The 11,175-nt window shown below is 41.4% G+C and overlaps 1 pseudogene; it reads left to right on the plus strand.

Moving 5' to 3' along the window:
• The first annotated feature begins 1,466 nt into the window (after nt 1-1,466).
• On the plus strand, nt 1,467-1,870 carry LOC122704676 (annotated as a pseudogene).
• Nucleotides 1,871-11,175: the final 9,305 nt, after the last annotated feature.

Below are 11,175 nucleotides of genomic sequence, written 5' to 3' on the forward strand. Positions count from 1 at the left end.
CAATGCATGCGCCACCAGGAAGGACCTTGAGTCAGTATGACTGGCCAGAGACAACCCAGAAACTAATCCCATTACCATAAAACGCGAGACCGCAAGCCACGTGGCAGAGTCCTCCTGGGTTCCCTCACCCTCCTGCTCTCCCTCCAGGCACCCTTTCCCAGTAAAGTCTCTTGCTTTGTCAGCATGTGTGTCTTCTCAGACAATTCACTTTGAAGGGTTAGAGCCCGGTCTCGGGCCTGGAAGTGGTCTCCCTTCCTCCAACAATCCACGGAACGCTGTGCTGGCATGCACGTTCAGTTGCTTCCGTCGTGTCTGACTCTTTGCAACCTATGAACTGTAGCCACCAGGCTCTTCTGTCCATGGGGTTCTCCATGCAAGAATACTGGAGTGGGTTGCCATGCCCTCCTCCAGGGCGTCATCCGGACCTAGGGATCAAACCCATGTCTGCCTGCGTCTGCCGCAGCGCAGGCGGATTCTTTACCCACTTAACCACCTGGGAAGCCCCATGGAATGCTACTCAGCAATAAAAAGTTATAACTAATGATACAGGAAGAAATAGAGACTCATCTCAAAAGCAATTGCTAAGTGGAATAAGCCAGACACTAAACACTATATACTGCATGATTCCATTGATGAGACAGTCTGGAGGAGGCAAACAGTACAGAGATCAGATTGATGGTTACCAGGGGCTGAGGATAGGAAAAGGGAATGGGTTCCAAAGAGGAGGGAAAATTGGGGGGAGTTATGGAACTCTTCTATATCTTAATTTTGTGTGTGTGTTATATTTTGAGAACCTTCCTCTGCCATGTGGAAGGTACACATATTTTGTACATTTGACAGCCAACTGAATAGACCGGGACTCTGAGCAGTCTTTTTTCTGACTGTGCCAGCTCTCAGGGACTTTTTATCATTGCATCAGCTATACAGTGAAATCCTTCCCTTTCTTAGACTATCCTGGGGAATAAATTTTCTGGATCTTGTATCAGTGGCATCCTTTGTGATCTCTTGCGGGGACACCTCTTTTATCTTATTGGTTTGATTCACTGTTAAGATATATTTCATCAATGGCAAGAGGATGGATCATTTAAACTGGAGAAACTTCTAAACTGGTAAATTTTTAAAGAGCTCTCATCATAAACAGCTGTTTTATTGGTGGGAAAAAAACAAGTTAGATAGTGGGAAAATATATATATAGTGGTTAACCTAAGAACTCCTTTAATTTGGAAAAAATGGTTTAAGAATCTTTATTTGTGGTCTGTTCTTCTGCTCAAGGAGTCTTATCAATGCTAATAAAAAAATTAGGATAATTAATATTAACTAGGTTTATTAGCAGGGAAGTAAGAAAAAACTTAAGTCTAGAGACTTTTCCCCAACAAGGTGGAAATTTTAAAAGAACTCATCACAAAAGTATAAAAATTTTTAGATGATAATTAAGAAATGGAATAAGGGGTGCTTCACTGACAGCAATGGCAGCCACGGCATTGGCGGCACGTACCCGGCAAGCCGTCTGGAGCATCTGGACAATGCAAGGCCGAAGCCTCGGAACCAGCAGATAACGTTAGGTCCAGTGCAGGCGCGGTCCGGGACACCAGTGGGGCCTTCGGAAAAAGAGAGCAGGCCGAAGAGGAATGATACTTCAGAGCTCGTGCTAAAGAACAGCTGGCTGCCTTGAAGAAACACCATGAAAATGAGATCTCTCATCATGCAAAGGAGATTGAGCGTCTGCAGAAAGAAAGTGAGCGGCACAAGCAGTCGGTCAAGAAACTAAAACAGAGTGAGGATGATGACTAAGTGCACAAGTTCTCCATAGAATGGCTACCTATTATTGCCCACTTCTATGTAGACATAGTTCTGGTTTAACCAAAATCAACCTGTGTGCTTCCAACAAATTATAATAAATTATCATTAGTGGAAAAAAAAAAAGATGGAATAAGTAAAATAGATGTTAATAGGATTAAAAACAAAAAGTTTTGATATAATGCTACCTAAGTTCGAATGGGTCAAAGGGATCCTCTATTGGTCCTTCACTGTGTGGTCAGTCCATTCAAGATGGCTGTGCCTCCCCTGATTGACCTCCCCTGATTTTGTGCCTCCCCTGATTTTTCTCTCTGTGCCTCCCTTGATTGACCAGTCTGCTTTACCTGTACCCTACTCACACGAACCTCCTTACCCCTTAGACCAGAAAGGCTCCACCTGCTAGGAAGGAAAACATCTGCCTTCCTAATGGTTGTTAACCTGAGGGACTATGAGGGATGTGCCCCATTTGCTGGTTTCCCTGGTAACTGATAAGCCAATCCAATATCAATTCCACCTATAAATGGTAGCCTCCTTCCACCCCCAGTAGCAAAGATTGCTGTTGTGGCCTGCCTGCCACACGCAGTGGGGTGTCACTTCAGGAACTTATTTCAGGTATGTAAGATCTCCTGTCTATTAAATCATTGATGTCTCTTGTCACTATCTTGAGGCTCTTTCTTCGGTCTCTTGAGGCGGGCAACTACAAGGCTTGCAGGCACATGGAACACAACCCAATGCCAACTTTAAAAGACCCCAAACAAATCTACTCTATTCACCCCAGTTTAAATATATATTTATATTTAAAAGACTGAAAGAAAATTATGAGATACCTGGCCAATAATTTCTTGGGCCAATTAATCAAGTAAAAAAATTAAGAAAAAATTTTTTAAAATTAAGTGGAAAAAATTAACTCTTTGGTTAACCAAAGAGTTGGTTAACCTCTCACTGGGGACCCCAGAGCCTTATTATGCAAAATGGATAAAATGGTCAAGATAAAAAGGATGGTTTCTGGACTCCTTGTAAGAGTAAAACTTGTTGATGGGATCTTAATGGAGAATAAGGTTAAAAGTATAAAAGCTGATAGAATTGAGATAAAAGCTTATGAATATTGGTATATTTAAATGGGCTTTATATAAGATGGTTACATCTCTTTGCCTAATTATATTGTGCAATAGACATTACATCTTATTGGAGAGAGTTTTTCTGCCTCTATAACACAGGGCATATGAATCTGATCCTCAGGAAAATATAATTAAACACACTAAAGGAAATCAATAGGTGGTAGTGGTTTAGTCACTTAAGTCATGTCCAACTCTTTGTGACCCCATGGACACCTAGGCCTGCACAATATAAAGTAAAGACTGGGAGCAATATTCGGGCCAATAAAGATGATCACAGAGATTTGCTCTGGATTTAGCCAGTGAATTCAGAAAGAGGACCTTTGTTAAGTGCCTTATGCAAGCTTTTGAATGCATGATAAATTAAACCCTAAAATTCTAGAACATAGAACTTTGAATTTCAGTTTAGTTGGAAATCCCATTGATACTAAAAAAGCAAATAAAAGAAAATATGGTGGGGCAAATCAATCTTTTAATATCATTTAGGCAGCAAACCAGTTCTTTGGAGAATTAAAATATAACAGATAGGGAGAAAATATTTGCAAATGATGTGACTGACAAGGGCTTAATTTCTAAAACATACAAACAGCTCATATGGCTCAATATCAAAAAACAAATGATCCAATCAAAAAATGGGCAGAAGACTTAAATAGACATTTATCCAAAGATACAGATAATCAATAGGCACATGAAAAGATGTTTAACATCCCTACTAGAGAAATGCAAATCAAAACTACAATGAGGTATCACTTTACACCAGTCAGAATGGCCATCATCAAAAAGTCTACGAATAATAAATGCTGGAGAGAGTGTGGAGAAAAGGGAACCCTCAAAAGCTGTTGGTGGGAATATAAATTGGTGCAGCCACTATGGAGGACAATATGGAGGTTCCTTTAAAAAACTAAAAGTTACCATATGAAGCAGCAATTCCCTCCTGAGCATATATCCAGAGAAAACTCTAATTCAAAAAGATACATGCACCCCAATGTTCCCAGCAGCCGTATTTACAATAGCCAAAACGGAGAAGCAATTTAAATGTCCATTGACAGATGAATGTATAAAGAAGATGTGATATATATATATACAAAGGAATATTAGTCATAAAAAATTAAATACTGCCATTTGCAGCAGCATGGAGAGACTTAGAGATTATCATACTAAGAAAGAAAAAGACAAATATTACTTACTTACAGGTATTACTTATATGTGGACTCTAAAATACAAGTGAACTTATTTATAAAATAGAAATAGACTCACAGACATAGAAAAAAAAACTTATGGGGACTTCCCTGGTGATCCAGTGTTGAAGAGTCTGCCTGCTGCTGCAGGGGACACAGATTCGATCCCTGGTCTGAGAGAATCCCACACGCCAAGGGGCAGCTGAACCTTTGAACCACAATTACTGGGCCCATGTGCCACTGGGCTCATGGGTGCCCAGAGCCTAGGCTCCACAACAACAGAAGCCATCACAATGGGAAGCCCATGAACCACAATAAAGAGAAGCCCCCACTTGCCACAACTAGAGAAAGCCCACACACAGCAAGGAAGACCCAGCACAGCTATAAATAAATAAGAAAAGCAAACAAACTTATGGTTACCAAAGGGGAAAGAGGAGAGGGGGCTGGGGATTCACATACTTCTATATATGAAATAGACAAACAAGGTCCTATTTCATAACATGTGCTTGTGCGCTCAGTTACCATGGACTGTAGCCTGTAAGGCTTCTCTGTCCATGGAACTTTCCAGGCAAAATACTGAAGCAGGCTGCTATTTCTTCCTCCAAGGGATCTTCCTGACCCAGGGATCAAACCCACATCTCCCGCATTAGCAGGCATATTCTTTACCACTCTGTACCTGGGAAGCCCTACTATATAGCTAGCATAGGGAGCTATATTCAGTATCTTGTATTAACCTGTAGTGGAAAAGAATCTGAAAGAATATATATGCATAACTGAATTACTTTGCTGTATATCAGAAACAACGTGGTAGACCCACTATACTTCCAATTTAATAAAAGCTTCCCTGAAACCCATTGGAGAGTTTGGATCTTTTTAGCCTCCCCATTCTCCTTGCTTGGCCTTGCAATAAACCTTCCTCCACTCCAAATTCTGACAAACTCTTCTCCACTCCAAACTCTTAGTTTGGCCTCTCGGAGAGTCCATAAAACATAATTCTCTGCTCTTAGCTGTGCATCTGTTCATTCAACACACTTTAAGGCAGTTATCCTAAGGATAAAACTATGGTTTTTCCAGTAGTCATGTATGGATGTGAGAGTTGAACTCTAAAAAAGAAAGCTGAGTGCAGAAGAATTGATGCTTTTGAACTGTGGTGTTGGAGAAGACTCTTGAGAGTCCCTTGCACTGTAATGAGATCCAACCAGTATATCCTAAAGGAAACCAGTCCTGAATATTCATTGGAAGGATTAATGCTGAAGCTGAAACTCCAATACTTTGGCCACCTGATGCAAAGAACTGATTCATTTGAAAAGACCTTGATGCTGGGAAAGATTGAAGGCAGGAGGAGAAAGGGCCAACAGAGGATGAGATGGTTGGAGGGCATCACTGACTCGACGGATATGAGTTTGAGTAAGCTCCGGGAGATGACGATGGACAGATAAGCCTGGCGTGCTGCAGTCCACAGGGTCGCAAAGAGTCAGACACGACTGAGCGACTGAACTGAACTGATCTAAGGACATAATTGAAGACAATGTGTACAGACTTAACTAAAAGGATAACATTTTATACAAAAGTAAAAAACTGGAGTCAGCTAAATGCTAGCAAAAAATGACTGGTTTATACTATAATTTACTTAACAGATAATGGGATGTTATACAGCCATTAATAATCATGCACAGGGGAATAGTTAATGACATGAAAATATGTTCACAATGCCCTAAGTAAAAAAAACCAAGCTTAAAAACCAGCTAAAGTATATAATAAGCCATTTTTTAATTTAGAAATAAATAGACATAGAAAGGGGCTTCCCTGGTAGCTTAGCTGGTAAAAAATCCGCCTGCAATGCAAGAGACCCTAGTTCGATCCCTGGGTCAGGAAGATCCCCTGGAGGAGGGCATGGCAACCCTCTCCAGGATTCTTGCCTGGAGAATCCCCATTGCCGGGAGCCGGCACACAAGATCCCACCCGTGACAAGGTCATGAGGAGAAAACCTGACAGACAAGGCGGATCAGGTTTTCAGGGATTCCGAAAAGCTGCCCCCAGCGCTCACCATAAAGATGATATCTGTCTTTCTGATGCTTGCTTCAATAGACTACTCCCTAATTTCTGTGACACAGGCAGAAGGCCTTCCCCGATCTCTTTCCAAATAAGAATCAATTTAGAACTTTAATCAATAAGTTTCCCGGGTGGTGGTATCTTATGAGATTATCCAGGATGAAAGGAGGGTTTTAATTTAAACTCCTTTGCTGGTAGTTTGTTAGCCAAATGCATTTATGCCCTTGGTACTAATATGCATGATTGCTTATATTATTCTAATCATAAAATAGCATAAAGAACCTGATTATATAAAAGCCCTAATAGACATAGAGCCTTTTTGAGGGGTGGAGGAGTCCTATTAGAAAACATAAGAAAAATTATTCTAAAGGTGGTTATTGGGTTGACGTTTGCTTGCTGTGTTTTGCTTGCTGTGTTTTTCTTGCTGTGTTTTTGCTTTTAATGTGCTAAGGTTGTGTTATAGAAACCATTGTTAATATAGTTAAAGATCTAGAGAAATAAGAACTTGGCCCTAGTGTGGTAACAATGAGATGGTTGTTAATTGTCAGCCAGGAGTGCTAGGCAGAAGCTGCCTCACCAAAGTCGCAGAGTCGGTGTGGGGTAAACTTCTTAGATAAATGTAACTGACAACTTCTGCAGAAGGATTAATTTTTGTGTTAACAAGGTTATACTTCTACTCTGTACTGTTGCCCTATGAGACTGCTACCTTTCAGTCACCACAGAAACAGAAAATAGGTTTACATTCACCTGACCTGCATAAAATGTTAATAGGCCCCAAGGCCAGAAGATAATGTACAAGACCCTCATAAACAAAGAAGTATGCAGAAAACACCCTGGTTTCGTGAAGGACAAGCTGACGTAATGTTAAACTATCTTCCCTTTAGAAATGTACTAACTTAGGGTATAAAAGCTATGGTAAAAAATAAAGGATGGCCAGACTCTGCCAGATCCTGCAAACACCCCCATCTGGTCATTTTCTCTCTCTCTCTCTTTCTCTCTCTCTCTCCCTCGCAGACTTGGCCCTATCAAGGCTGGTCTCACGTCTCTCTCTCTCTCTCGCTGACTCCGTTCATCCTGAGGGTATCCCCCGGATCCTGCCGAGGCTGGACCCCGGCACCCCATGGACAGAGAAGCCTGGTGGGTTACAGTCCTTGGGGTCGCAAAGAGTTGGACATGACTGACAGACTCAGCACAGCATAGCACAGGCATAGAAAAGCTCTGAGAGGCCATCATCAAGATGTTAACAAAGATGGCTTTGAGTGATTTCTATTCTTTTCCTCTGTGACCTATATATTTTCATTTTCCATAATAGATATATAGCTTTTCCAAGCAAACTTCCATTTTTATTAATAGTATATACTTTTCTAACACTTTTTAGGAGGCGCTAGTGGTAGAGAACACGCCTGCCAATGCAGGAGACATAAGAAATGAGGGGTTTTGGGTTAGACCTACAGGGGTTCTGGCTGGTGTTAACAGAAGGGAGGGCAGAGCTGGTGCAGCTGGCCATGGAGAAAGCTGACTTGGCTGGTGTGGTACAGAGAAGCCAGCTTGTTTACATGCTTATTCCATGACTGCTTGCCCTAAGCAGAAAGTGCCTTTCAGGATCTATTTTTGGAGGTTTATTACGTATGTCTGGTTCTCAATTCCAACAGTTTAATGAAGATCTAAATAAAATGCTAGGTTCTACCTTAAAAAAAAAAAAAAAAAAAGAAATGAGGGTTTGATCCCTGGGTTGGGAAGATCCCCTGGAGAAGGAAATGGAAACCCACTCCAGTATTCTTTTTTTTTTTTTTTGTGGTTGTCAAGTATCATGACATCTGAATTTTTTTTTTTTTTTGTGGTTCCAGTATTCTTGCCTAGAGAATTCCATGAAAAGAGGAGCCTGGCAGGCTATAGTCCATAGAGTTGCAAAGAGTCAGATACAACTGAAGCAACTTCACACACACAGTCCACTTTTCTCACAGGGCTGCTGAGGATACAAAAGGATAATGGACCTGAGAAGCACTTTTAGTATTGTAAAGCACTATACAAACTATTGGGCTTCCCAGGTGGCTCAGCAGTAAAGAATCTGCCTGCAATGCAGAAGCCTCAGGAGGAGCAAGTTCAATACCCGGTTCTGGAAGATCCCCTGGAGCAGGGCATGGCAACCCACTCCAGTATTCTTACCTGGAGAATCCCATGTACAGAGGAGCTTGGTGGGCTACAGTCCATGAAGTCACAAAAAGTGGGACACCACTGAAGCAACTTAGCACAGATGCACACAAATATTTTTTTTTCCATTTATTTTTATTAGTTGGAGGCTAATTACTTTACAATATTGTAGTGGTTTTTGCCATACACTGACATGAATCAGCCATGGATTTACATGTATTCCCCATCCCGATCCCCCCTCCCACCTCCCTCTCCACCGATCCCTCTGGGTCTTCCTAGTGCACCAGCCCCGAGCACTTCTCTCATGCATCCAACCTGGGCTGGTGATCTGTTTCACCCTTGATAATATACATGTTTCAATGCTGTTCTCTCAAAACATCCCACCCTCGCCTTCTCCCACAGAGTCCAAAAGTCTGTTCTGTACATCTGTGTCTCTTTTTCTGTTTTGCATATAGGGTTATCGTTACCATCTTTCTAAATTCCATATATATGCGTTAGTATACTGTATTGGTCTTTATCTTTCTGGCTTACTTCACTCTGTATAATGCGCTCCAGTTTCATCCATCTCATTAGAACTGGTTCAAATGAATTCTTTTTAATGGCTGAGTAATATTCCATGGTGTATATGTACCACAGCTTCCTTATCCATTCGTCTGCTGATGGACATCTAGGTTGCTTCCATGTCCTGGCTATCATAAACAGTGCTGCGATGAACATTGGGGTGGGATGCACACAAATATTACACCCTACTCTACCTAAATCAGGGCTTCCCTCATAGCTCAGTTAGTAAAAAATCTGCATGCAGTGCAGGAGGAGACCTGGGTTCGATTCCTGGGTTGGGAAGATCCTCTGGAGAAGGAAATGGCAATCCATTCCAGTATTCTTGCCTGGAAAATCCCATGGACAGAGGAGCCTGGCAGGCTACAGTCCATGGGGTTGCAAAAGTCGGACACGACTTAGTGACTAAACCACCACAACCTAAATCTTTCCCACCATTCACATATAGAATCTGTCTTCCTGTTTGAAATCTCCTTTCTTACATTCTCTAGGTCATCTCCACATCAGCTGACCACCAGACAATTCATTCTTCCCACAGATTCATTTCTTCAGCCATCTTACCTTTGGCCATTTTTTTTTTTTTTTTGGCTGTGCAGTTCAGCTTGCAGGATCTTAGTTCTCCAACCAGGGATTGGACCTGGCCGGCTCTCAGCAGTGAAAGCACTGAGTCTGAACCACTGGACCGCCAGGAAATTCCTAGGCCTTTATTCTTTAACAGACTCTCACATAGTTAGCAAACCATGGTGCTTTATCTTTTTTCATATATACTAGATAATTAAAAACCCAATGACATTATTCTAGTGAAGGGTCATATTTCCATTTATCCTTTTCCCAACCCTTTCCATTATTACTCTGCTTTGTCTCTTCATATCCTAGCCTCGCCACCATGTTCACCACCCCCATTCCATTTATAATCTGCCTAAGCCTGTAACTTCTCCTTTTCTTTCATTCATTCCTTCATCTATTCATACAAAAAATATTGATTGGTTACTTGATATGCAACAATCAATTACTAGTTGCTGGGCCATAAAGATGAATAAAATACAAAGGAGGTGGGAAGGAAGACAGCATGGGTAACAGATGAGTAAAGACTCAGAGGTGGAAAAGAGCCTGTCATTCCAGAAACCTAGTTTTACTAGAGAGTGAGCACTGAATGAGGAACTGCCCTTCCCAGAACTGCTGCTTCTAGGAATCTGCTAGAAGCTACTACTCATACAGACCTCACAGCCGAGAATCAGTTGGGGAGCACCACTGCCAGTGTGAAAACTCACGTCCAGGAAGCTCATACATCCACTTACCAATGCTGCCAAAAGAGAAGGGGGTAAATGCCTTGGGCTTCTCTTCTGCTTTCCACTCTTGCCAAGTGCTGTCACTGGCAGAACATAAACTGCAGCTAGAACCATGAGAGCAAGGGCATTTGGTGAATATAGTTCCCGGGTTTCTAGACTTATTGATACAAAAAAAAAAAAAAATGGGCGGAAGAGTCACTGACTGCCCAGGGCACCCTTCCCTCAAGCCCTTATTTCAGTTTCGTTCTTTCCTCCAGAGTACTTCAGGATGCTGGATTCTGCATGTATTTCATTCAGCCTCCTATCACAGCTGCTTTGTTATTCCAACTAGGTTGTAAGACTATGAGAAGAAAGTCCTCTTGTTTGAATCCTTTCTTTGAATCCCCTCAATGCTTGGCAGGCATATTGCTTCACGTTCAGAAAGACACACAATACATATTTGCAAGTAGCTGCAGAGTTGAAACTTGAATTTTGACCTTCTGGCTCCCAATTCAGAGTTCCACCCAACATCACTCACTCTTTCTTCAATAACAAGAGGATTTTTTTTAATGGGTGTTAAGTACAAGTTTGAAATTGCTTGGTTCAGTTTTGCTTGGCAGAGAAATTCCTCTAGAGTAAAAAGAACTGAATAGACCACAATGATTGAAAAGCTGTCAGCAGACACTGGTTCAGATTAGTGGAACATTGGTACCTATGAAAGCAGCTCCAGCTTCCTGGGGAGGTAATGATGAAAACATAAATGGAACTGAAGAAAACTGCAGCTGAACCCAACCAGCTATTTTTCTAAAATAGACTAACTCAATCTCATCTATTTCAAACTAATGGAGAAGCAAATAGAGGTGATCTCTCTACATTTTTAATAGTAAATAATAAGCTCATGATGTTGATAGGAGAATCAAGACAATAATGCTGATTAGATTTGTTATGGAATTTTTTTAGTTAAGAATGAATCTGCAGCTTAAAATGATAATAACAATCACAACTGCAAACTGATCTTTACTGGGTGCTTCTCATATGCAGGAACCAACCTAAGAA

The sequence above is a fragment of the Cervus elaphus genome, chromosome 12, assembly GCF_910594005.1.
Source record: "Cervus elaphus chromosome 12, mCerEla1.1, whole genome shotgun sequence".
Classification (NCBI taxonomy): Eukaryota; Metazoa; Chordata; class Mammalia; order Artiodactyla; family Cervidae; genus Cervus; species Cervus elaphus.